At 46.1% G+C, this 25,848-nt stretch overlaps 1 protein-coding gene across 14 annotated transcripts in view; it reads left to right on the forward strand.

The window, feature by feature from the left end:
* The first annotated feature begins 4,603 nt into the window (after positions 1-4,603).
* The window catches only part of NLRC5 (NLR family CARD domain containing 5), an 85,965-nt gene continuing 64,720 nt past the window's right edge, over positions 4,604-25,848 (forward strand). For 13 of the 14 annotated variants that reach the window (XR_005797711.1, XM_040498076.1, XM_040498079.1 and 10 more), the window contains exon 1: positions 4,604-4,710. The gene's annotated coding sequence lies outside the window, so the exon portion shown is untranslated. The remainder of the gene's footprint in view (positions 4,711-25,848) is intronic. The other variant, XM_040498077.1, reaches the window with a different exon arrangement.

Consider the following 25,848-nt stretch of genomic DNA (forward strand, 5'->3'; position numbering starts at 1 on the left):
AGAGGGGCCTCCAAAACCTCCAAATTCTTCTCACCACCCCTGTTGCAATTGACTGCTTTTAAAAACATGGGCATCTTCCTGATAATCAAAACCATATGACACAAGTTATGGAGGGGTACACATGGGGTTTCAGCCATTTTAGTAACATTTCATTCTTAGGCTTGGAGGTAGGACGTGGGGGGTTTGTCACACAGATCCACAACCCCCTGTTCGTGGCCATTAAGACCACATGAACTTCCACATTCAGAATCTTGCAGATTTCAGAAACGTAGCACCTTGTGTGTGCCCTGGATACACGGCAGGACACCCCCTATGGGATGTGGGGTGGCACCCCACAGTCACACACACTGGTCTCTCTCCACATCATGAGAAGTGAGATAAATACTATAGATAGCCCCCTATCCAAATGGCCGGGTCTACTGACAGACTGAAGGAAAAAATGTGCAGTTTTCAGAGCTCACTTGCTTTTGTCATTGTAGATAAGGAATCAAGCCTAAGGACTATGTGTATCTTCAATATTTCTTAATGCACAAATGCTGAAGACGAAAGGAATGCAGATACATCATGGGAAATAGAGAAAAGCGTACTGCCCCCCACAGTCATTCCTAACCTTTGTATTTTTGTCATAACTTAGAGATTAATGCTGGTACATTGCTGTTAACCAAACTCCAGACTTTTTCCACTGATACCCCTTTTTGTCCTAGGATCCAATCCAGGATAGCACATTGCAGCTAGCCTTTTGAACACCTCTTAAGGTTTTGTATTATTTTATTTACTTTTTTGTTTGTTTGTTATTTAGGAATCTGAAAAGTTCAGTATACTCTGACAACACTTACCAACAACAACTTTCCAACAAGAAGCTCTTCCTAAGCCTCTGGGATTCCTGGTATGTGCTTTAGAAATAGAGAGAGGAGGGGGTGGTTGACTCCCCAGATCTCTCCCCAGCCCCCCCTGGGGACAGGCACAGATATCGGTGGGGAAATATGGTCCCTTCCCTCCAGGACTTATGACCTGACAAGATCCTACCTAGACTTTTTTGTTGTTGTTGTAAGTAAGCTCGGCCCCAACATGGGGCTTGAACTCACGAGTCAAGTCATACACTCTACCGTCTGAGTCAGCCAGGTGCCCCCTTCTACCCTGACTCCTAATTAGGAGGAAGAATCGCCATGAAGACCAGAGGGAGGGCAGGATGGGAGGAAAGGACCACCTGAGCAAAGGACTGGAGGCAGATCTCAAGAGAGCGCTCAAAAGGGCTCTCTTAAGAAGGGCCTCAAATATTAGACAGAAGCACTTGGAATTATTCCCAGAGTTTCTTTTCTGGGGCATGAGGGTCCAACGGAGGGCCAAATTCTCATCTCTTTTTGATTTCAGAGTTATATCGAAGACTGTTTCCAACTTGAGAGAGGGAAATGGTCTTGGGTAGACGGGGAGAGCTAAGCCCTATAGTAGCTTACGTCTTTTGTTTTTGTTTTTTTTTTGAATGTTTATTTATTTAGTTTGAGAAAGAGAGAGAGAGAGAGCACATGCACTTGGGGGAGGGGCAGAGAGAGGGAGGGAAAGAATCCCAAGCAGCCTCTGAGCTGTCAGCACCGAGCCCAATGCGGGGCTCGAACTCATGAACTGTGAGAGCCAAAATGAAGAGTCAGATGCTCAACTGACTAAGCCACCCAAGCGCCCCTCAAGTACCTCATGTCTTAAAGAAAGCAGACAGAAGACCCTAAAGAAAATCAGGCAATAGGACCAAAGGAAATAAGACCCCAGGATCCTTCCCTTGTCTCTTTCCGGGACCTGCCATTCTCCCTGAGTGTCTGTTGGGAAGGGGATCCTGGTGGTATGGCTTAAGGGGGCCGAAGGGGGCAGGGGAGCAATGGCCAGGAGGCTGTTCCCTGGGCCTTGGATTCCCCTCTGTGGACAGTCAGAGGCCACCCTGGGGCCTCTCTCAGGAGAGGTACCACACGAGGTGGGGAGCAAGACGAGAGGTGTGGGTTGGGATGGACTTCATCACAGCCATACAGATGGATGCCTGCCCAGGCCATAGGGTCCCCCGCCGCATTGGTCACGTGAGTGCCCAGGGAGCACTCACAGTGGCCCTCTTGACGGGCACAGCAGCTTCAAGTCTGTCCAGAGCTGTTGGGGGACGCAAACCTCATGGGGAGGCACTCGTTCACCTTTTAGGCTCTCCTCAGACAGAGCTGCAAATGCCTCTGACCCCCTAGCCACTAGGAGCCCCGGGTTCCCTTCCTTCAAGGCACCTCTTCCTACTGGTGGCCTTGCACGCTGATGGCCCAGCCAGAGCATGGAGCCCTGTTTCTGGGTTGACCCGGAGAATATTACCTCTGCCATCACACAGGGTGGCTCGACCCACTTTAAGGGCACAGGTCCCCTACTGGCAACCTGGTGTGACAGAAAGAACTGTGGGCTGGAAGGCTGGGACCTGGTGCAAGCCCAGCCCTGAGCCTCAGTTTTCCTTCCTATAAAATGGGGGCGTTGGATTTGATGCTCTCCAAATTCTCCGACATTGTAGGATATTCACCCATATGAGGTGATGCTCATGGCGGAGTGTCAGACACCATTACTGGGGCGTGCCGAGGGGAAGGCCCCGAGAAGGCCCTGACAGCTTTCTGCTCCCTTCCCCACAGGATACGTGCGCTGGCTTTGCTTTTCTTGTGAATATCTGCTTGCCCATGTGGCTTTGGGAGAGAGGAAAGAGTGGAAGCTGGAATGGCCCTGGCTGGGTCTCCTAGCCTTCCCCTTGGTCAGCAGAGAGCATTTCTCAGACCCTCTCTCCCCTCCCCCACAGGGCTGGCTCCTTTCAGCCTCTGCCTACCCACCATCAAAGGTGCCGTTTCCTCTCCTGACCAGCTTCCCGCGTGAGTTGTCACTCCTCTGTCCCATGTGGTTCCAGTGCTGGACAGGACCTATGGGGGCACGAGGGGCTTCAGATCCTAAAGATGGCGGGGGGGGGGGCAGTAAGGGACCCTCACAGAGGTCTGCTTTCCGGTAAAAGAGGGGGACGGAGCCCCTAAGAAGTAAATCAGATGTTAACATGGAAGAGAAATCTCTCATAAGCATATTTTCAGCTGGACCACCTTATTATGATCAGAGGTCTTCTTCCCACCCTCAGCCTGTAGTACGAAAGGTTTCTATCATCCCGGTCTTGGGAGGCACTAAGGCTCCAGGAAAGATACATGAAGAAAATCCCTCCTGCCACGTTGGCCAAATGGGATGGGGGAAAAAAAGCAAGACACTGGCATGTGCAAAGTCCCTGGGGAAGAAGGAATCATGACAGACTCAGGAAACTTCATGGAGGCCGACGTAGTACAGAGAACAAAGAGCAGAGGGAGAGAGATGAGGTCAGGGTCCACATCATGAGGGTGCCAAAGGGGGCTGGCCTGTATCTTGATGGCTAGGAGACAAGGGCTGGTATGGTGCTTGGCAGGGGGATGCCCCTTCAGGTTTGGGAAGATTTGTCAGGAGGCCACCATCTCCTGAGTCAGGCTCCTTCTGATCCCTGCTCTGTCCCCTCTAATGCTCTCTTGGGCTGCTTTCTCTCTATCTTGGGGCCCACAGCAAGGGTCAGGCTCACTAAGTTGACCAGGAGCACTCTTCGGGACTGTCAGGCAGTGCTTCTCGCAGGGTCAAGGTGGTTTCACAGTCCTTGAGTCCTGAGTAAAGGTATTTGGCCAGTAGTTGGAGAGAAGGGCATAAATCCAGGGGTGCCTGGCACTGATGTGGCTGTGCTCATGACCACCACCTTGCCGTACCCCCATGTTCACACCCTCACACACGTGGCCTGGGAGGCAGGGGGACAAAAGTGATGAGAGGAAAGCTGCTTCACTGCAGGACTGTCACCCGGGCGTGGGTGGAACCCAGGGATGGATGTATTCCCTGCAGGAGAAAGGGAGCTCCCTGTCCGGCAAGGGGTGCAAAAAGCCAGGAGGTTGTTAGTGGAGCTTTGGAAGGGGAGTCGGACCACTCCCCCCACTGCCTTCGCCCCGTTCAGGACTGCTGCTGAGCCCCTCCTGGGGGAGCCAGCTCATCTTTCTGTCCGCCCAGTGCTCCTGGTTCCTTTCTCTTCCTGTGTCTGCCTGTGCCACTGGGGGCAGAGTCCTTCACCTCTCTCCGCTCGACCTCAGTTTGCGCATCTGTAAAACGGGGTCACGCTCGCATCTGCGCTTTAGGGTTCTTTTGAGGATTAGCGAAATTCCTAGATAGTGTTTGGCACCGTGTCAGAAAGCCAAAGGCTCAGTTCATAAGACCGCTTGTCGCCGTTATTCCCTTCTCCCTCCTTTCATGGAGGGACAGGGGCCAGGCCGGGTGGGCTCCATCTCGCGCGCCGCCACCATCTCCTCTTTCCCACCCCGTCCCCGCCTCCTTAGCGTCCCAGGAGAGCGGACCGTTGAACTCATCCCGGGGTCCTCCTGCAGCGCTCTGAACCCTTCGCGCGCGCGCGCGCCTCTGCCTCAGTTTCGCCTCCGCGGAAGCGGCGAGCTCCCGCCGCGCCCCTCGGGGGTGTGCCCGGGTCCCGCCGCCCCGCCGGCGGCGCGCAGGAACCGCGGTGCGCCCCAGCCCAGCCGGCGCGCGCGTGGTCTCCGCACCTCGGGTCCACGTGATTTCCCGGCAGCGGCCTCCGGCTCCCGGCACTGCCCCGCAGCTCTCCGGGCTGGCTTTCAGTTTCGTGCGCAGCGCGCTGGGGAAGGAGCGCAGCCGGTGAGTAGCGAGCGCGCCCGGGTGGGCGGCGCGGGGAGGTGGCGGTGCCCCGGGGCGCTGGGCGGGAGACCCCGAAGGTCGCCGGCGGGCCGGGTGGAAGGACTGACGGAAGGGTGGGCAGACGGGGCGCCCGGGGCCGGGCGGCGCTCCGCCTGCCGCCCGGAGAAGTTTGGGGCATTGGGTGCGAGCCGCAGAGGAAGGCGGGTCGGGGTCCCCCCCGCCCCACCGCCGGGCCAAGGGACGGGGGACGCGGCTGCGCTCGCCTTTCTCCGCACCCTCCCAACGCCCCTATCACCTCCTGGAACTTTTAACTTTTAATTGCTTTTTAAAGAATTAAAAAAAAAAAAAAAAAAGATGTGGGAGATGGGTGGGGTGTGGACGAAATACATAAAGGTAGTTAAGAAGTACTAAAAGTTTGCTTTGGATACACAAGATAAGTAAGTCCTAGAGACCTTCTGTACAGCATACAGCCTATAGTCCACACACACACACACACACACACACACACACACACACACACACATAGAGGGCAAGAGGAAACTTTTGGAGGTGATGGTGGGTTTATGGCATGGATTGTGGTGATGATCTCACAGGTGTATATTTTCTTGCAACCTCATCAGGTTGTATACATTAAATATACACAGCTTTTTCTGTGTCAGTCATACTTCACTGAAGTGCTTTACAGAAAAGCGGTACAAACTTTCAGTTACAAAATAACTCACGCAGATGAAAAGTAATGTGTATTGTAATGGTGACAAAGGGCAGCTACAGGTGTAGAGAATGGTGGAATATCCAGGTGGGACACCTGAAACTAATATGACATTGTATGCCGACTGTACTTCGATAATAATTTGTTTTAAAAAGAATTACAGAAGCCACGCTGCTCGTCACGCCCAATTCAGTCTTTTTAGCCGAAAAATGCTTTTTTGTTACCATGCCACACTTACAGAATAGAGGGAACAGAGTTGGGTTGAGCCAGATGAGAAGCCTCATGTAACCACCACGCCAACCTTCTGCAGCCCATTTTCGTCTCTACCACACCTCATTATTTATCTTTTTAGTTTAGAGAGAAAGAGAGAGTGGGGGAGAAGGGAGGGGAGAGAGGGAGAGAGAGACTCAAGCAGGCTCCCCCCGCTGAGCGTGGGGCTCTGCCTGACACCCTGAGATCATTATGACCGAAGTGGAAACCGAGAGTGGCTTGCTCAACCCGCAGAGCCACTCAGGCGCCCCTACCACACCTCATTTTGAAACAAATTTCAAACAGACATCACAGCATTTCAACTGAAATATCTCAGAATGTACTAAAAGATAAGGAATCTTAAAAAAAAATAATAATAACCACACCATCTGAAGTCTGTAAGCATTTTAACAGTAATTTCTTAATGTCAAATTTCCCGCCTATTTCTTTTTTTTTTTTTTAATTTTTTTTTCAACGTTTTTTATTTATTTATTTTTGGGACAGAGAGAGACAGAGCATGAACGGGGGAGGGGCAGAGAGAGAGGGAGACACAGAATCGGAACCAGGCTCCAGGCTCTGAGCCATCAGCCCAGAGCCTGACGCGGGGCTCGAACTCCCGGACCGCGAGATCGTGACCTGGCTGAAGTCGGACGCTTAACCGACTGCGCCACCCAGGCGCCCCGTCAAATTTCCCGCCTATTTCTAATGAACATTTTAACCCCATAGTAAGTGAAGACATAGGAGCATTTTGTTATCTGCTTTTTCGCACCTTATGTGGTTTTTAGACATTTTTCTCACTCAGGAGGTCAGGACATGGAGTTTGCTGAGGTGGCTGTTTGGGGAGGTATGGGAGGGATCCCTACCTGAAGCATGCTTTGCATCTGTTTTATAAGTTGGGGATCCTTACATTTCCTTTTTAAAAGATTGGGGGTTTGGAGACTCAAAAAACAGTTTGAAGGGACACCTGGGTGGCTCAGTCGGCTGAGGCCCTGATCTCACGGTTTGTGAGTTCGAGCCCCATGTCAGGCTCTGTGCTTACAGCCCAGAACCTGGACCCTGCTTCGGATTCTGTGTCTCCCTCTCTGTCTGTCCCCTCCCCCGCTTGCACGCATGCTCTCTCTCTCTGAGAGAGATCTGTCTCAAAAATAAATAAATATTAAAAAATATTTTGAGATCTGTCTCAAAAATAAATAAATATTAAAAAAAACACAGTTTGAAAATCAGCACTTCCTAGTCTCCCAAACCTGGGGGTGGTGGGATGTGGGATGTACCCCAGGCCTGTACCGAGAGCCTCATCCCTCCAAATTGCTTTTCCTTCTAAGAAGCAATAAGCCCAGAAAGGCACTTGGCTGGGTCCCCCACTGGAGAACACAGCAGAAGGGAAAGCTGATTATTTTAGGGTGCATCCAAGCTCCTCCCCAGTATGCCTTCCTCAAACATGGCTGAACTCTAGTGCCAACTGGCCATTGATCGTGGCCACCTGCCTTGTCTCCATAGCACGGCACACAGCTGGGTACCTGGCGGGGGAGGCGGGCAGACCAGGGCTCTCAGCACCTTGTATCTGCGGGGTGACCATGAACTAACATCTCTCAGAAGCTCTGTTTCTTATCTGTGAAATGGGGATGATAATGTGTCCTGCAGAGGGTGCTTCATGGTTAGATGAGATGAGACCTGCCCCAGGGCGTGGTCAAACCTCAAAGCACCACACAAGCATGCGGAGAGCCATGGGTCCTTGATGAAGGTGGACGAGCAGAGGAGAAAGTCTCTGGAAGTGTCTCACAATTAAAAAAAAAAAAAAGTTGCAGAGGTGACTGGATGTTTGGCAGGCCAAGTAGTCTCTGCACATACAGCGCCCTGCTGAGGAAAATTCCACAGAACTTCTTAGTATGTTTATTCCTGTCTGTTATGGATTGAGTTGTGTCCCTGAAACAGATATGTTGAAGTCCTAACCGCGCCCCCCCCCCCCACCCAGTATTTCTGAAAGTGACTTTATTTAGAGATAAGGTCGTAGCAGATGCCATTGGTTAAGATGAGGTCATACCAGAGTAAGTGGGCCCTTAATTCACTATGACTGGTGTCCCTATAAGAGAAGAGGTCAGCACACAGTGAGGTGACAGCCATGTGACAACAGACGCAGAAGTCAGAATGATGTATCTATAAGGCAAGGAGCCCCAAGGATTGCCAGCCACCTCCAGAAGCCAGAAAAGGCAAGGAAGGATCTTCCCCTGGAGGATACTTTGTTACAAGTCTAGCCGAGCTAGGAAGCAAATTCACAATCCCCAAACCTCTCTTCTGCCTTCCACACAGAGTCGACTGAGGGTTAAGCAAATTGACACAAGTGCCAATACTTTGTAAAGACTTTTTTTTTTAATGTTACTTATTTTTGAGAGAGAGGGTGCAGGTGGGGAAGAGGAGGGGGTGGAGGGGGAGACAGAGGATCTGAAGCCGGCTCTGCACTGACCACAGAGAGCCCGATGTGGGGCTCAACTTGATGAACTGCGAGATCACCCCCTGAGCCAAGGTCAGACACTCAACCAACCGAGCCACCCAGGCGCCCCATAAAAACTTGTTGTAGGTGTTCTAAGGACACAAACTATTGGTGTCCTTTGCCAGGTCTATTTTTGTGTTGCTGGTAGCCCACAGGTCTACCTTGGCTGAAGTGTAGTCTGCAAGGAAAAGGCCCAGATGATTTGCGAAGAAACAAAGAATTGAAAAATTGATCACTTTGGCTGTGGGTGTAGGATTTCTAGAGAAGGGAAGATTTTTGGTCCCTCTGGTCACCCCGGAGAACATGTCTCTCCCACACACTGTACTTAAAACCATTGCAAAAGCGGTGAGGCAGACAAGCGCTTGGTTATATGTGGGACTTGTTACCTGTAAAACAGGTGTCCTTGTGTAACCTGCATGCTATCTGTACTTGGGTCCTTCAGAGCTGGGTGAAGTTGGCACGGACTCCCCTTCTGTTCCTTTGGGAAGCCCTAAGTGTTGTTTAGCTCTCTGTGAATCTGGAGGGTGGAGGTAGGTATGATCTTAGTTCTGGCTATCTCTGACCCCAGACTCTTCTTCCGCTCTGTGGACATCCTTTCTTCCTAGTGGACCAAGGCATGAAACCAGTCATTTTCCTGGGATAGGGGGATGAGAGGCCTGGGGAAATGTGAGTTCACTCATTTATGCTGCATCCAGCCTGACTCTCTGTGATGGGACTCCTGCTCCATCCTTTGGGTCACTCCAGAGTCTTCTGGTAAATTCTCAGACTCAGGAGTCTTCCCCAGAAAGGTTTTGCACAGCCCTTCTCGCTGAGATGCTCTGATGTTTGGCAAAGGAGAACTTCAAAGAGCCTTGAGAGAACATTGGCTTGACCTCAGATCGTCTCTGTTTTCCCTTTGGTTACTTCCAGTCTTTTTTCTATGTGTGTATATTCATATTTTTAAGTAGACTCATATGTGAAAATATACATATACTTTTTAAATGTTTTTATGAGAGAGATTGAGAAAAAGCATGAGTGGGGGAGAGGGACAGAGGAGAAGAGAGAAAGAGAGAGAGAGAGAGAGAGAGAGAGAGAGAGAGAGGAGAATCTTAACAGGTTCCATGCCCAGCACAGAGCCTGATGCAGGGCTCTATCTCATGACCCTGGGATCATGACCTGAGCTGAAGTCAAGAGTCAAATGCTCAACCAAGTGAGCCATCCAAGTCCCCTGGAATTATACCTTTTAAACTACAATGGAATTATATGTTACAGGAAAAGTACATCCTATCTCATTTTTTAAATTATTTCATTTTTTAGTAGCTAATACATTCATATAGTAAAATAATATAAAACCTACAAATAGGTATATAATGGAAAGTAACTCTCCCTCCCTCCTCTTTCTCCCAGCCACCTGGTTACTTTCCTGAAGGCAACCAATGTTATTAGGTTCTTATGTCTCCTTCCAAAGATACTTCAAGTGGGCCTTTACATATATGTGTGTGTGTGTGTGTGTGTGTATGTATACACACACACATATATTGTATATATACAAATATATATATATATATATATTTTCCCCCCTTCTCACAAATAATGGTATGCTCTAGATAGTGTTTTTTATCTTTTTTGTTTTTGGGGGAGGTTTAAAAAATGTTTTATTTACTTTTGAGAGAGAGCACAAGCAGGGAAAGGGCAGAGAGAGAGGGGACAGAGGATCCAAAGCAAGTTCTGTGCTGACGGCAGTGACCCCAATGCAGGGCTCAAACTGAGACTGTGAGATCATGACCTGGGCCGAAGTCGGATGCTCAACCGACTGAACCCCCCAGGTGCCCCTTTATCTTTTTAAAAATGTCATGTAATTTGGAAATCTTCCCACATCACCACAAAACAAAAATATCTGCTTTTTAGCGGCTAAATAGTATTTCTCTGTTACGGTTGTTCCACAATTAATTTAACCGTTATTGGGCATCTAGGGTGTTTCCTGTCTCTTGCTGTCCCTAACAGTGCTGTAGTGAATATCTCTGTTCAGTCATCATGTGTGCGTATTCTCACATATGCAACATTTGCAAGGCCAAAGGGAATATGCAGTTTGAGCTTTAATGAATATGGCAAATTACCCTCCTTACGTGTTGGACTAATGCTCACTCCCAGCAGCTATGTGTGAGGGGACCTGCTTCCCACACCCCGCCCCCCAAACACACGTGTTATCAAACTTTTCCATATTTGCAGACCTGCGAGATGAATAATGGTGTCTTCCCCCCAGTTTCTCTTATCTTTTCAAATATTTAAGCGTCATTTGTAGTTCTTTTTCCATCATCTGCCTCTTCGTACCCTTTGTCCACTTTCCACTGGGTTGTTGGTCTTTTTCCTACTTAGCTGTAAATAAAACCACTGTACATATTAAGGAAATTGGCTCGTTGTCTGTAATATGAACATACTGGAACTTTAAGTTATTATTTTAAGTGGCCACATAGTTGTCCATAGAATGGCGGAACCATATCCACTTTTTTAAGCATTGGTCTTGTTTTCTTCTACTACATGTGGACTGTTTCCTTTCTTTTATATGAAAATTTTATATGAAAATGTGACATTTTAAATTTTTTTAAATGTTTTTAAATTTATTTTTGAAGGAGAGAGAGAGAGACAGAGCATGAGCGGGGGAGGAGCAGAGAGAGAGGGAGACACAGAATTCGAAGCAGGCTCGAGGCCCTGAGCTGTCAGCACAGAGCCCGACGCAGGGCTCAAACTCACGAACCGTGAGATCATGATCTGAGCTGAAGTTGGATGCTCAACCGACTGAGCCACCCAGGCGCCCCCAAAAATGTGACATTTTAATTCTTTCCACAGCCCCCTCCCCGCCCCCGCCCCTGATTCCTCTCAGGAAGGGAAGTATTTTGGGGAAAATACCTTGATAGGATTGGAGAGAGTGGGTCCTGGGTACAAAGTGGTCAGCAAGGACCAGGGTGTGGGGGATGGGACAGACTGCATGGAACATGTGAGTGGGGTGGGGGTACGAGGGGTGGGTACTGTATTTGCTCCTAAGAGAAGGGAGGAGAGGGAGAGAGGCTGGGCCACCCAGGGAGGAGACCCCCCAGAAACTTCTTGGGGGTAGGATGGCCAGAGGGCATTTTTGGTGGGGTGATGCCCCCTTCTCCACGTGAGGGGTGTACCGCCAGCACAGATTCCCACCCGGCTCCGCCCAGCGATCAATTGGCCTCTCAGCACAAGTTTCTGTAACATGTCAGGTCCTGTGCTGGGCACTCGGTTACAGCCGACAACACGACAAAGTCTCACTGATGTGACAACAGAAAAAAGGCAACGAACAATTGCACGGAAATGTGCGGTTGTGGAGAGGCGGCGACCACGGTAAAGGAAGACTAGGTAGGCGAGGGGGTAGGCGGAGGGCGCAGGCAAGGTTGTGTGTGGAGCTGCCAGGCGTGGCCTTCTCTTGAGGGGCACCTGGGACAATTGGGAGGAGTGAGGCAGGGAGCCATGAACCATTATGGTGTCTGGAGGAAGAGGGAACCAGGCAGAAGCTGTGGCAGAAAGCAAAAAGGGAGGGGAGGAGAAAGAGGACTTTAAAGTCCTCTGGGCTCACAGTGCTTCTTGTGAGTGAATTTTTTGCGTGTAATTTAACAAAAGGCTGGACCTGCACTGGAGGCGACCTCATGACGGCAACCTCTCATCCCCTCCCCTGCGGGGAGACCTGGACAGACCCTAATTTTCCCGAGGCCACAGTACTCCAGGTGGCTTGGTGTCTGAGCCAGTGCATCTGTATCCGGAAAGGTGTCTGACATCCATCGCTGTGATGACCATCCTGGCAGCTAGAGCTTTTCACATTCTGGATTATTTCCTTAGGCTGTGTTCTCAACGTGGACTTTTTTTTTTTTTTTACGTTTACTTATTTATTTGGAGAGAGAGCTAGTGCTCTGGGGGGAGGGGCAGAGAGAGAGAGAGGAAGAGAGAAAATCAGAAGCAGGCTCTGAGCACTGTCGGCGTGGAGCCCGATGTGGGGTTCGACCCCATGAACTGCGAAATCATGACCTGAGCAGAAATCAAGAGTCTGCTGCTTAACTGACTGAGCCACCCAGATGCCCCTCAGGGTGGACTTCTAAAGGAATACATGGACTTTATGAAGTTAAAATACACATAACATAAAAATTGCCATCTTAACCATTTTAACCACTTAAAATATTCAGTGGTGTTATGTCCATTCACACTGTTGTGCAGCCATCACCCCCATCCACCCCCAGAACTCTTCATTTTGTAAAACCAAAACTCTATGCCCATTGCCCAGTAACTCTCCAGCAACCCCTCCCCGGTCCCCAGCATCACCGCCCTACCTTCTGTCTCTAGGGATTTGATACTAGATGTACCTCATATAAGTGCAGTCATGCAGTATTTGTCTTTTTGTGACTGGCTTATTTCACCTAGCATAATATCCTCAAGGGTTAGCCATATTGTATATTGCAGGACTTCCTTCGTTTTTAAAGCTGAATAGTATCCCTCTGTATGAATATGCCACATTTTGCTTGTCCGTTCCTCCATTGATGGACACTCGGGTTGCTTCTGTGTTTTAGCTGTTGCAGATAATGCTGCTATGATCATGGGTGTACAAATATCTCTTTGAGACTCTGCATTCAGTTCTTTTGGGTGTATGCTCAGAAGCAGAATTGCTGGGTCATATGGTAATTCTGTTCTTAACTTTTTGGGGGAATCACCATCCTGTTTTCCACAGTGGCTGTACCATTTTACAGGCCCACCAGCAGTGCTCAGGCATTCCAATTTCTCTACGTCTTCGCCAGCACTTGTTGTTTTCAGTTTGTGTGTTTTTTTTTTTTTTTTTGATAGTAGCCATCCTAATGGGTGTGAGGTGGTATCTGTGTCTATAGTTTTGATTTGCCTTTCCCTGATGGCACTTATTGGCCATTCATAGGCCTTTTTTGGAGAAACATCTCTTCAAGTCCTTTGCCCAATTTTGAATTGTCTTTTTGTTGTTCAATTCCAGGCATTTAGTTTTGTTATTGAATTTTAGGCATTCTGTATATATTCTGATGATAAATCCCTTATCAAATATATGTTTTTCAAATAGTTTCTCCCATACTGTGGGTTGCCTTTTTACTCTGGGGCTAGTGTCTTTTTTTTTTTTAATTTTTTTTTTTTAATTTTTTTTTTCAACGTTTTTATTTATTTATGGGACAGACAGAGACAGAGCATGAACGGGGGAGGGGCAGAGCATGAACGGGGGAGGGGCAGAGAGAGAGGGAGACACAGAATCGGAAGCAGGCTCCAGGCTCTGAGCCATCAGCCCAGAGCCCGACGTGGGGCTCGAACTCACGGACCGTGAGATCGTGACCTGAGCTGAAGTCGGACGCTTAACCGACTGAGCCACCCAGGCGCCCCATGGGGCTAGTGTCTTTTGATGCACGGACGTTTTAAAATTTTCATGAAGTCCAAAAGTAAAATTTTGTGAAGTCTAAGATATATATTTGGTTACCTGTGCCTTTGGGATCATATCCAAGAAATCATTGCCAAATCCATGGTGGTTCAGCTTTAGTCCTATGTTTTCTTCTAAGAGTCTTACTGTTTTGAGTCTTGTAGTTAGGCCCTGGACCCATTTTGAGTTAATTTTGTATGTGGCATAAAGTAAGGGTCCAATTTCATCCTTGTGCGTGCAGATGTCCGGTTTCCCCAGCACCATTTATTGAAGACTGCCCTTTCCCCATTGAATGGACCTGACACCTTTGTAAAAACTCATTTGGCCATATATGCAAAGGTTTGTTTCTGGGCCTTCTATTCTATTCCATTAGTCTATACAGTTAACCCTTGAACAATGTGGGGGTTAGGGGTGCTGACCTCTGGGCAGTCAAAAATCCGTGTATCACTTTTTGACTCCCCACCTACTGATGGCAAACTGTTGAGCAGAAGCTTTACCAATAGCATAAGCAGTCGATTAACACATATTTTGTATGTTATACATATTCTATACTGTATTCGTATGATAAAGTAAGCTAGAGAAAACAAATGTGAAGAAAATCACGAGGAAGAGAAAATATATTTACAGTACTGTACCGTACTGTAAATTGATAAATTTTGTATTTATCAAAAAAATTCTTGTAGAAATGGACTCATGCAATTCAAACCCATCTTATTCAAGAGTCAATTACATGTCTATTTTTATGTCAATACCACATTGTTTTGATTTAGTTTGTAGTAAGTTTTGAAATCAGAAATTACGAGACCTTCTTTTTCAGGATTTTTTTTTTTATTTTGGCTATTTGGGGTCCCTTGAGATTCCATATGAGATTCCATTTTAAGATGGGTTTTTCTGTTTCTGCAAATCACATCATTGGGGTTCTGGTGGGAATTTTCTTGAATCTGTAGATTGCTTTGGATAATATTGACATTTTAACGTTATGAAGTCTTCCATTCCATGAACCTACAGTGTGTTTCCATTCATTTATGCTTTTAATTTCTTTTGGTAATGTTTTGTAGTTTTCATTGTACCTGGTTTTCACCTCGTATGTTAATTTTTAAGTATTTTATTATTTTTGATGCAATTGTACATGGAATCATTTTTGTAATTTCCTTTTCAGATTCTACATCGTTTGTGACTAGAAATGCAACTGACTTTTGTGTGTTGACTTTATATCCTGCGACTTTGCCAAATTCATGCATTAGTTCTAACGGTTTATCTGTGCAGTCTAGGATTTTCTACATGCAAGAATATTGTATATCATCTGCAAACAGATAATTTCACTTCTTCCTTTCTGATTTAGATGCATTTTGTTTCTTTTTCTTACTTAATTTCACTGGCTAAAAATTCCACTACTATATTGAATAGAAGTGGGGAAAACAGACACCCTTGTCTATTCCTTATTTTAGAGGGAAAGCTTTTAATCTTCCACCACTGAATATAATGTTTCCTGTGAGTTTTTCATTCATGGCTTTTATTATGTGAATTTTTTCATTCATGGCTTTTATTATTATTATTATTTTATTTGTATTATGGCTTTTATTATGGCTTTTATTATGCTTTTTATTATTTGTTGAGTTTTAAAATTTTTTAGTATTTATTTATTTTTGAGGCGGGGGAGGGGAGGAGAGGAGCAGAGAGAGAGGGAGACACAGAATCCGAAACAGGTTCCAGGCTCTGAGCTGTCGGCACAGAACCCAATGTGGGGCTTGAACCCACAGATTACGAGATCATGACCTGAGCCAAAGCTGGATGCTCAACCGGCTGAGCCACCCAGGTACTCCCTTAGTTTGTTGAGTTTTAAAAAAAATAATGAAACCATGTTGAATTTTGTCAAATGCGTTTTCTGCATCGATCGAGATGATTATGTGGGGTTTTTTTTCTTCCTTTTGTTGATGTGGTGTATTCCATTGATCAATTTTCATGTGGTAAATCATCCTTGCGTTCCAGGAATGAATCCCACTTGGTCATGGTGTATAATCCTTTTAATAGGCTTTGCATTTGTCTTGCTATTATTTTGAGTATTTTCACATTAACGTTTATAAGGAATATTAGTCTGTAGATTTCTTATAGTGTCTGTATCCTGCCTTTGGTATCAGGGTTATGCTGACCTCATAAGTATGTTAGGAAGTGTATCCTCCTCTGCAATTTTTGGAAAAGTTTGAGAAGAATTGGTATTAGTTCTTTAAAGGTGTGATAGAATTCACCAGTGAAACCATCAGGTCCAGGGCTTTTCTTTGTTGGGAGACTTTGGATTTCTGATTTAATCTCCTTATTAGGAGATTACAGGTCTATTCAGATTTTCTATTATTCATGAGTTAGTCTTGGTAGGTTGTGTGTTCCTAGAAATTTCTCCATTTTATCTAGGTTTCCCAATTTGTTGAAATATAATTGTTCATAGTACTCTCTTATAATCCTTATTATTTCTGTAGAATTGGTAGTAATACTACCACTTTCAGTTATGACTTTAGTAAATTGAATCTTCTCTCTTTTTTTATCTTTCTAAAAGTGTGTCAGTGTTGTTGATCTTTTTTAAGAGCTGACTTTGGTTTCATTGATTTTTCTCTATTGTTTTTCTGTTCTCTATTTCCTATACTTCTGCTCTAATATTTATTATTTCCCCTTTTCTGCTGGTTTTGGTTTCAGTTTGTTCTTTTAGTTCCTTAAATTATAAAGTTAATCTGTTGATATGAGACCTTTCTTGTATTTTAATGTAAGCATTCATTTAATACTGCCTTCACTGGATCCCACGCATTTTGGTATGTTATGTTTTTTATTTCATTTATTTCTAAGTATTTTCTAATCTCTTCTGTGATTTCCTATTTGCTCTATTGGTTAAGTGTGTGGTTTAGGGGAGTCTCAGTGGTTCAGTTGGTTGAGCATCCAAGTGTGGAGCCTGCTTGGGATTCTCTCTCTCCGTCTCTCTCAACCCCTCATCCCCTCCTCCCTCCTCCCGTTCTCGCTCTCTCTTATAGTAAATAAACTTTTAAAAAAAGTGTGTGGTTTAATTTTGACAATTTTGTGAATTTTCCAATTTTCTTTGTTATTGATTTCTCTTCATCTCATGGTCAGAGAAGATACTTTGTGTGATATCTATCTTTTAAAATCTATCAAGACTTGGGGCGCCTAGGTAGCTCAGTCTGTTTAAGTGTCTGGCCCTTGGTTTCAGCTCAGGTCCTGATCTCATGATTCATGAGATCAAGCCCCATCTTGGGCTCCACTCTGACAGCTCGGAGCCTACTGGGATTCTCTCTCTCTCATACACACACACACACACACACACACACACACACACACACTCCCTCTACCCCTCTCCTGCTCACACACCCACACACTCTCTCTCGAAATAAATAAACTTTAAAAATAAAATCTACTGAGACTTAATGTGTGGCCTAAAATATGGTCTATCCTGGGAAATGTTGCTTGTGCACTTGAGAAGAATGTGTATGCTGTTGTTGGGTTGAGTGTCCTATATATGTCTGTCTAGTTGGTTGATTGTATGCTTAAGTCCTCTATTTCCTTATGTCTCTTCTGGTTGTTCTATCCATTATTGTGAGTTGGGCATTATCATCTCCAAATATTACCGCAAAACTGTCTATTTCTCCATTTTGGTGGTCTGTCGTTAGGCATGTAATGTTTACAATTGTTACATCTCCTTGCTGTGTTGAAGCTTTTATTATTATATAATGTCCTTCTTTGTCCCTTATAACCTTTTTTGTTTTAAAGCCTATTTTCTGTGATATTAATATCGCCATTCCTACTCTCTTTTGGTTATTATTTGCATAGAATATCTTTTTCCATTTTTTTACTTTCAATCTGTTTTTGTCTTTGTATCTCAAGTAAGTCTCTTGTAGACAGCATATAATTGAATCATGTGTTTTTATCTATTCTGGCAATCTCTGTGTTTTGTTTAGAGAGTTAATCCATTTACATTTAACATGATTACTGACAAAGAGGGACTTATTTCTGTCATTGTACTATTTGTTCTTAATATGCTCTACAGCTTTTTTGTCCCTCACTTCTTGCATTGTCTTCTTTTGTGTTTAGTTAATATTTTGTAGTGAAATGTTTAAATTTTTTCTCAATTTCCTTTTGTCTATATTCTATAGCTTTATTCTTTGTGGTTGCCATGAGAATGACATTTAACATCCTGAAGTTACAATGTTCTAATTTGATTTTATAGTAGCTTAACTTCAGTAGCATACAGAAACTCTGCTTCTTTACAGCTCTGTCCCTACCCCTTTTGGTTGTTGATGTCACAAAATTACAACCTTATACATTGTGTATCCCAAAACATAAACTACTAACTCCTTTAAATATATTCATTTCCTAAATTATGTAGAAAACAAGATTTAGAGTTTCCAACCAAAGTTACAATGATACTAGCTCTTACACCAATAATTGTTTTCCTTTAAATATACTAGACTCTTAAATCCTGTAGAAAGCGAAAAGTACAATTACAAACCATCATTACAATACTAGATTTTATAATTGCCTATGTATTTACCTTTGTTTCTCCATACAGCTTCAGAGTAATGTGTAGCATCTGCAGGACTTCCTTGAGCATTTCTCATAAGGCAGGTCTAGTGGTCATAAATGCCCTCAACTTTTGTTTATCTGGGAATGTCATGATTTCTCCCTCACTTCCAAAGGACAGTTTTGCCAGATGCAGGGTTTTTCGTTAATAGGGTTTTTTTTTTTTTTCTTGTATCACTTTGAATATATCTGCCCACTGTCTTCTAGCCTCCCAAGTTTCTGATGAGAAATCTACACATAATTTTATTGAGAATCCCTTGTATGTGATGGTTTGCTTCTTTCTTGCAGCTTTCAAGATCCACTTTTGGTTTTGGCTTTTGAAATATGATTATCATGTGTCTTGGTTGGATTCCTTTGAGTTCACCTTACTTGGAGTTTGTTGCACTTCTTGAATGTTTATATTCATGCCTCTCATCCAATTAGGGAAGTGTTCCGCCATTATTTCTTCAAATATTCTCTCTGCCCCTCTTTTCTTCCCCCTCTTCACCTCTGGGACTCCCGCAATGTGCATGCTGGTCCACTTAATGATGTGCAGGTCCCTTAGGCTCTGTTTGCTTTTTTTCAATCTTTTTTTCTTTTTGTTCATCAGCTTCGATAATTTCCATTGCCCTGTCTTTAAGTTTACTGATTCTTCTGCCTGTTCAGATCTGCCTTTGAATCCCTCTAGTGAATTTTCCATTTCAGTAATTGTACTTGTCAGTTTCAGAATTTCTTTTTGGTTTCTTTTCATCTCTTTATTGATTTTTTTTTCATTTTGTTCACATATTGCTTTCTTGAATTTCTGCACCTATTTCTTTAGTTCTCTGAGCATTTAAGACAGTTTTTTAAAGATTTTATTTTTAAGCAATCTCCACACCCAGTGTGAGGCTGGAACTAACAACCCCAAGATCAAGAGTCCTCCACTGACTGAGCCAGCCAGGCTCCCTTTAAGACAGTTGTTTTAAAATCATTGTCTGAGATATCTGCCATGAAGTCTTTCTCAGGGAGAGTCTGTTGGTGTTTTTTTTCCACCTTGAATGAGTCATACTTTCCCGTTTCTTCGTATGGTTTGTGATTTTTTTGGTTGAACACTGGACATTTGAGTATAATAATGTGGTATCTCTGGAAATCAGATTCTCTCCTTTCCCCCAGAGTTGTCTGGGATTTTTGTTACTGTTTTTGGTTATCGTGTGTGTGTGTGTGTGTGTGTGTGTGTGTGCGCGCGCGCGCGCTGTCTTTGTGCTGACGAGCAGTCTGAGGTGTAAATCTAATGTCTTCTTGTGTTTTTGCTGAGGTTTCCTTGGGCATATGTGGTCACTTTCTAATTTTCTCCTTATGTACAGATTCTGTGTCCTAGTCTTTAATGTCTAGCTCCAGAAAGGGGAGAAGGGGAAAATAATGGTGGGATCAAAGGGGTCTAGCCCTTTAAATCTCCTAACAGTTTAACTGGAGGGAGAGGATTTTGCAGCAATGAGGGGAGGCCTTTTTTTTTTTTTTTTCTGCACCTGTGATCAGAAGCAATAATCAGCAATCGGAGCACAAATCTCCAATATTTGGAGGACAAGGTCCTTTTTATTCACCCTGATTCTTCTAGGCTGTGTGCAGGCTGCTTCAGGAACATATGCACAGCTGTCTGCCATGTGACCAGGTTTGGGGTATGGATAGCCGCTACTGTGCTTAGAGCTGAAATTGACCAAAATTAACTACAATTTACCACCGAGGCCTTCCCCTGGAAGTGGGAAGTCTTCTTCAACGACTTCAGAGCTCCCCAACAATTCCATCAGACAGATTGTGCCCGTGCAAGTGTTGTCTAGGTGGGGAGAGAGAGTCCTGGTGCTTCCTACTCTGCCATCTTCCAGAATCCTCTCCTTGACCTTTATTTTTAAACTGTTTCTAAATTTCTCTCCCGTGCAAATGTAGAGGCTGCAGGCAGCTGGGAAATTGCATGATGCCCCAACACCCATGTCCTTGGTGGAGGGATAGAGCCTGTACCGTCACCCAATCCCCATCAGTCCTTTGCCTTGGTGATTCTTTCTGCTCCTCATGGCAAAATGGAGGGAGCATTCAAACCCTGGGAAGCTGGTCCTCTGAGGCATTTGGATCTTGTTGTAAAGAGAAATAATTTGCTACTTATGTGTCTTCGTGGTAGTCTTTTCCCTGAGTTCTTAAGGGTGTCCTGCGTATTGCTGGGTCTCAGCATCCTCCTCTTGAAATGGACAGGTCAGTGTTGCCCCAAAGAGAGACATATCCAGTAGGAGTCAACACGATTATTTTAGGAGGTGTGCGGTCAGGGCTTTCATGCAAATTGAATCATAAAGTGAGAACATTGTCATCTCTTCAGTTCTCATTAATCCTTCCTGATTAGTCAAGGAGAAAGTCTCCGTTGGTGCTGAATTAGTGCTTCTCACACTCCTGGTCTCTTCAGCAACGGTCAGAGCCCTGGGCAGGTGGTAACTTCTTCTAGTTCAACAGCACCATTTTTTTTTCTTGAGGGTTATCTTCTGTTCATGGTGAGCCATAGTTTAGAGATAAAGTTAAATGGGAGATGATTTTTAGAAAAGTTTTAAAGAAGTGACATTCTTCTGATTCTCGGATCAGGCAAAAATGTCCTCCACTATGGGTAAAGAGTCATAGAAATTGTATGCCTCTCCCTAATGGGTGAAATCGTGAGATACAAACTTTAAGTTTTATTTTTGCAATGTTTAGGACTTCTTAAGTGACTGGTTATTTTTTGTAAGCAGAAAAATAATAAAGATCTATGGAAATGGGAATTTCCTTTGGAAAGAAGACCATTCGTTGAAGGTAGTATGGTGCTTCAGTTAGTAAAAAGTCTCTGGATAGGTCTTATTTCACCCATTTATTTAAAAATTGTCCGTTTTTCACTGAGGTATAATTAACATAGGACATTATATTAGTTTCAGGTGGACAACTTAATGATTCAATATTGATATATAATGTAAAATGATGTCCACAATAAGTGACATCCATCCCTACCCATAGTTACAGAAAATTTTTTTCTTGTGTTGAGGACTTTGAAGATCGGTCTCTTAATGATTTTCAAATATGCAATAGAATATTATGAACTGTAGTCATCCTGCTGTGTGTTATATCCTCGTGATGTGTTTATTTTATAACCAAAAGTCGGTACCTTTTGATTTCCTTCACCCATTTTGCCCACCCCCACCAGCACTCCTTGGCAACTAATCTGCTCTCTGGATCTTTTGTTTGGTTGGTTGATTGGCTGGCTAGGTTTTTGTTTTGTTTTGTTTTGTTTTTTTAACTCCATGTGTGAGTGAGATCCTATGGTATTTCCCTTCTCTGACTGACTTTGTCCCGCAGAAATCCCGAAACTAAATTCCTTTGGGATTCTCACCGAAGGATGGTTGGAGACAAAGAGGGGATTTCCAGACCTTGGCTTCCTTTCCAGTTTGGTGGAACTGTGCTGAGCCCGAGCCTGTGTGAGAGCAGCTGGGAGAGCCACAGAGCCTGCCAAGGAACAGGCTGGAGGCGGAAGTGTTAGTCATTGGGGGATACCCACAGGGTTTCGTCTAAATACGGCTGTCTTGGTGGCTTTCCTGTCCCCAACCTTTCAGAGGGCAAGAATCACTTGGGTCTGGTTTACTGGAGAAGCAGGGTGCCAAGTGTAAGGGAACACAGAACTAGTCTCCCCCAGCTGGGAGTGGAGAACTGGTGTCATCGTGCCTAGAATATTAGTTCCCAGGCTTGTCAGCACATGAGAATCACATGGGGAACTTCCAGAAGTACCGATGCTGATGTTCCACCCCTAGAGACGACGCTGTTATTGGCCCAGGGTGTGGCCCTTTGGAATTTTTGAAAGCACCCTCCCCCCCCATTATTCTAACGTGCAAACAAATTGGTGAACTCCTGACGTGACCTGACAGATCCCAGGAGAGCCTTCTGGAGGCCCAGGAACATGTTGGGTAAAAGCCTCATGGAGGCGTCCCCAGCCACTTCATGTGGGTGCTGGGCCCAAGCTGCCAGGGCTGAGTAGGAGAGGCAAGGCCACTACCTGGTCCCCTGCTGGCTCTAGGGCACCCCGATCCCAGAGGAGAGCTCAAGCCTTTTGAGCAGGAAGGTGGTAGGGGTGAAGGAGGTGACTTAAAGCCTAGTGATGCGGGCTGGGACCCAGATTCCCCAGTTTGCAGTGAGGAGAAGAGAGAGGCCTCGTTGGATTTGGGACAGGTACCACCCAGGCCTGAGGCCCAGGGTGTAGGCTTGGGCTGCTCCACCCTCTCTGGATCCCTCCCCACCCCCCACCCGTGCACGCCACCCCCTAGAGGGGCTGCAAGGCCAGGAGACCTTTGTTCAACTGCCGGCTCTCTAGAAGTGGCCTGGGCAGATCCCCTCACTGCTGGGAGCCTCAGTTTCTGCATCAATAAAGGCCTGTAATTGAGTTTAAGTCCTGGAGGAGCCTGACATTGTGAGGATAATGAAGATGGTGGTTTTCAAAGGAACAGTCACCCCCACGTCCTCATCCCCCCACAGGGGTCCTGTGTCAAGGACCCCTCTTGTCTGCTCCACTGGCTTTTGTGGTTGAGGGAGGAAATGGCTGCCAACATCTTTATTTATTTTAATGTTTATTTCTGAGAGAGAGAGAGAGAGAGAGAGAGCAAGTGCACGCACGCAAGTCGGGAAGGGGCAGAGAGAGAGGGAGACACAGAATCCAAAGCAGGCTCCAGGCTCTGAGCTGTCAGCACAGAGCCCGCTGCAGGGCTCAAACTCATGAACTTCAAGATCATGACCTGAGCCGAAGTCAGGTGCCCAACTGACTGAGCCACCCGGCTGCCCCTTCTGCTAACATCTTTCTGAAGGTGTCCCCCCAGGGAACCCTCCAGTGAAAAGAGGGCCATTCCTAGGGTGGGGCTGCATCGGCCTTCTAGAAAGAGCCCACTGGGTCAGTCTGGGTCACTGGGTCATGCACCCAGGCTCAGACATCCTCTGAAGCCTTAGACTGTAACCAGCCACCCTTCGGGGAAGGCAGAGGCCCAGATCTCGTTACTTCTTTCAGGGCTTGGCATTGGGCATTCTGAGAGGGCTTGAGGGCCTCTGTGGGTCGGGTCCATCCCAGGGTCCCCAGGCCTGACTGTCCACTCAGTCCTGAGAAGCCAACTTCAGCGGCATTTTTCTTTCTCACTTGCGGGATACTTCTGTTCAAGTGTCTAAGGTTTCTGTCCTGACAGAGGGTGCCTTTCATATGACCCCACCAACCACGGCCTTTCTGGGGCTGAGGTTAAACCCAAACCCTTCTTTACCTCTGTCCCTCTCTCCTCACTGGCCATCCTCAGCCTCCCCCTTCTGTCCTCTCTTCTCCCACCGGGGCCCAGGGGCAGAACCCAGGCCTGCCGGTGCTCCGTGGACGAGGCTTCTGGCCTCCCATGGGTCCTTCTCCTTGGCCTGACCCTTCCCACCAGCCCTGGGAACAGGGAAGGCAGGTGGGAGACCCTCTGGTAGAGACAAGGAGACGGGACCCAACAAGCCAGTGGACCCGTCAGCCCCATTTCCCTTTTCTACCCAGCCTTCTGGGTGCTCCCCCATAATCCATGCCTGGGGAGTCAGGAAGAGGGAAGAAGCCAAAGGAACATGGCTCAGAAGCTTCAGACTCAAGCTGTGTCCTCTTTGCTGTCCCTCCCTTCCTTCTTTGGACCCTTGCTACAGGCTGGGGCTATGGAGGAAACAACAACAACGCGGTTGTAATCATAGCTAACATGTCTCAAGCCTGTCTAGTGGGCCGGAGGCCATGTCAGGGATTTTGCCTGCTTCGTCTCCCAACAACCTTGCCTGGTAGATATTAGGACGCCCATCACAGACACTTTTGGTGTTCCCTCTCACTCACCTGCTTTGCTCCTAGCCAGCCAGTGCACCCATCCCCCATCCACTGTGGTCCCAGGCCACCAACATCAGCACCCTTCTGGAAGGGTTGCCGTTGGCTAACAGGAATTACTTCATACAGAGATGCCTCCCTCCCCCACACCATGGGTATGACCCATAGCCAATGACTGACTGATATGGGGGTGTAATGACCCAGCCTCCTTGCCTCTTAACAGGACAGACTCTGTGGCATCGTTCACATTCCAGAGCTCCCCCCACCCCGTCCCACCCCACGTGTTAGGCTGAAGCAAGACTTCCCTTACCCTCTCAATACATAACTTTTGCAGGAGCCCCTCTTGTCTTGAGCTCCGCTTCTAGAAGCCTGATCTACAACATCCCCATTTTACAGATGGAGAAACTGAGGCAGCAAGAGACTTAAGTAACCTTACCAAAGCCATATAACTGGCAACTAGTAGGGACTCAGATCCAGGGCCCTGGTGCAAGGTGTCTGCTCTTATCTGGAATCAGGCACTGCCCCTGCCCTCAAGGTATCACCAACATGCAGAGGGAAGCAGGTGGGACAAGAGAAAATGACAGGGCACAAGATCTGCTGTGGAGGAGCAAGAAGAGAGCGCTAAGGGGTGAAGGCCAGTGGCAGGGGGCGGGGGCATGACAAGGTCTCGGAGGGCAGACTTTCTGGAGAAGAGAGCAGGAGGAGGAGTTGCACAGGTGAGAAGAGACAGGAAGGGGCACCGCAGGGAGAGGAAGTCATGTGATCCAAGCAGGAAGATGGGGAGGTGGGGCTGTGAGCGCTGCCCATAGGCAGGGCGGCAGGTGCGTGAGAGGGCCAGGAGGTGGCCAGCAACCAGGTGGGGAGGGACCATTTATTTATTCATACTTTGAACCTTTCCTGGTGGCCTGACGTATACCTACTCTGGGGCAGGCATATTAACATGCTGTGACTTTATCTGAGAGGTGTTGGGAAGCTGATAGGAGGTTCAGACAGAAACGAGGCCAGACCAGAGCTGAGGGTGAGAGATAGCTCTGGCCACAGGAATGGGCACACGTGATACGAACGCTGTTCCGTGTCATCCCACATCCCTCAGCCTCTTCCCTCTTAATGGCTGCGTGGAACTGCATTGTTGTATGGATGTGCCACAGTTTAACCAGTTTCTTTTCAATGGACAGTTAGGGTGTTTTTTTTTTTTCCAAACTTTTACGGTTATAAACAAGGGCACATTAAGTATTCCCGAACATAAGTTATTTTGCACATTACGAATATATCTGCGAGCTAAGTGCCTGAGCATGGAATTGCTAGGTATGGTTATGTGACATTTGAAGTTTCCATAGATAAAGTTGTATTCGTACATGCTCCCACTAGCAGTGCATCAAAATGCCTGTTAATTCACAACCTTGCCAGCTCTATAGTTTGACCATCTAAGAGCTAGAAAATAGTATGTCTATTGTAGTTTTAGCATGTATCTCTTTCATTTCCTGTGAAGTCAAACATCTTCTCATAAATGCTCAAGAACTATTTGTATTTCCTTTACGGCAAACTGTTCGTGTTCTTTGCCCACTGTTCTGTCAGCTGCATTGGACTTTTTTCTTATTGACTTGCAGTCAATAAGATAACTTGCGGATATTTTTTCCAGGTTTTCATTTCTCTTTTCACTTTATTTGCCATGTTCTTTGGCAATACAAAAATTCTAATTTGTATCTGATCAATTTCATTCCATTTTTCTTTTATGATGTCAGACCCTAGACCCTCTCTACTCCGAAATTACGTCGATAGGCTTTTCCGCCTGTGTTTCTCCAGCACTTAAAAATTTTTAAGTTCTTTGTTGTCAAATCCAGCACATAGGAAAAAATGCAGGAAATTGAACAAGAGCTTCA

The sequence above is a fragment of the Herpailurus yagouaroundi genome, unplaced genomic scaffold (assembly GCF_014898765.1).
Source record: "Herpailurus yagouaroundi ecotype Mexico unplaced genomic scaffold, PumYag 190, whole genome shotgun sequence".
Lineage (NCBI taxonomy): Eukaryota > Metazoa > Chordata > Mammalia > Carnivora > Felidae > Herpailurus > Herpailurus yagouaroundi.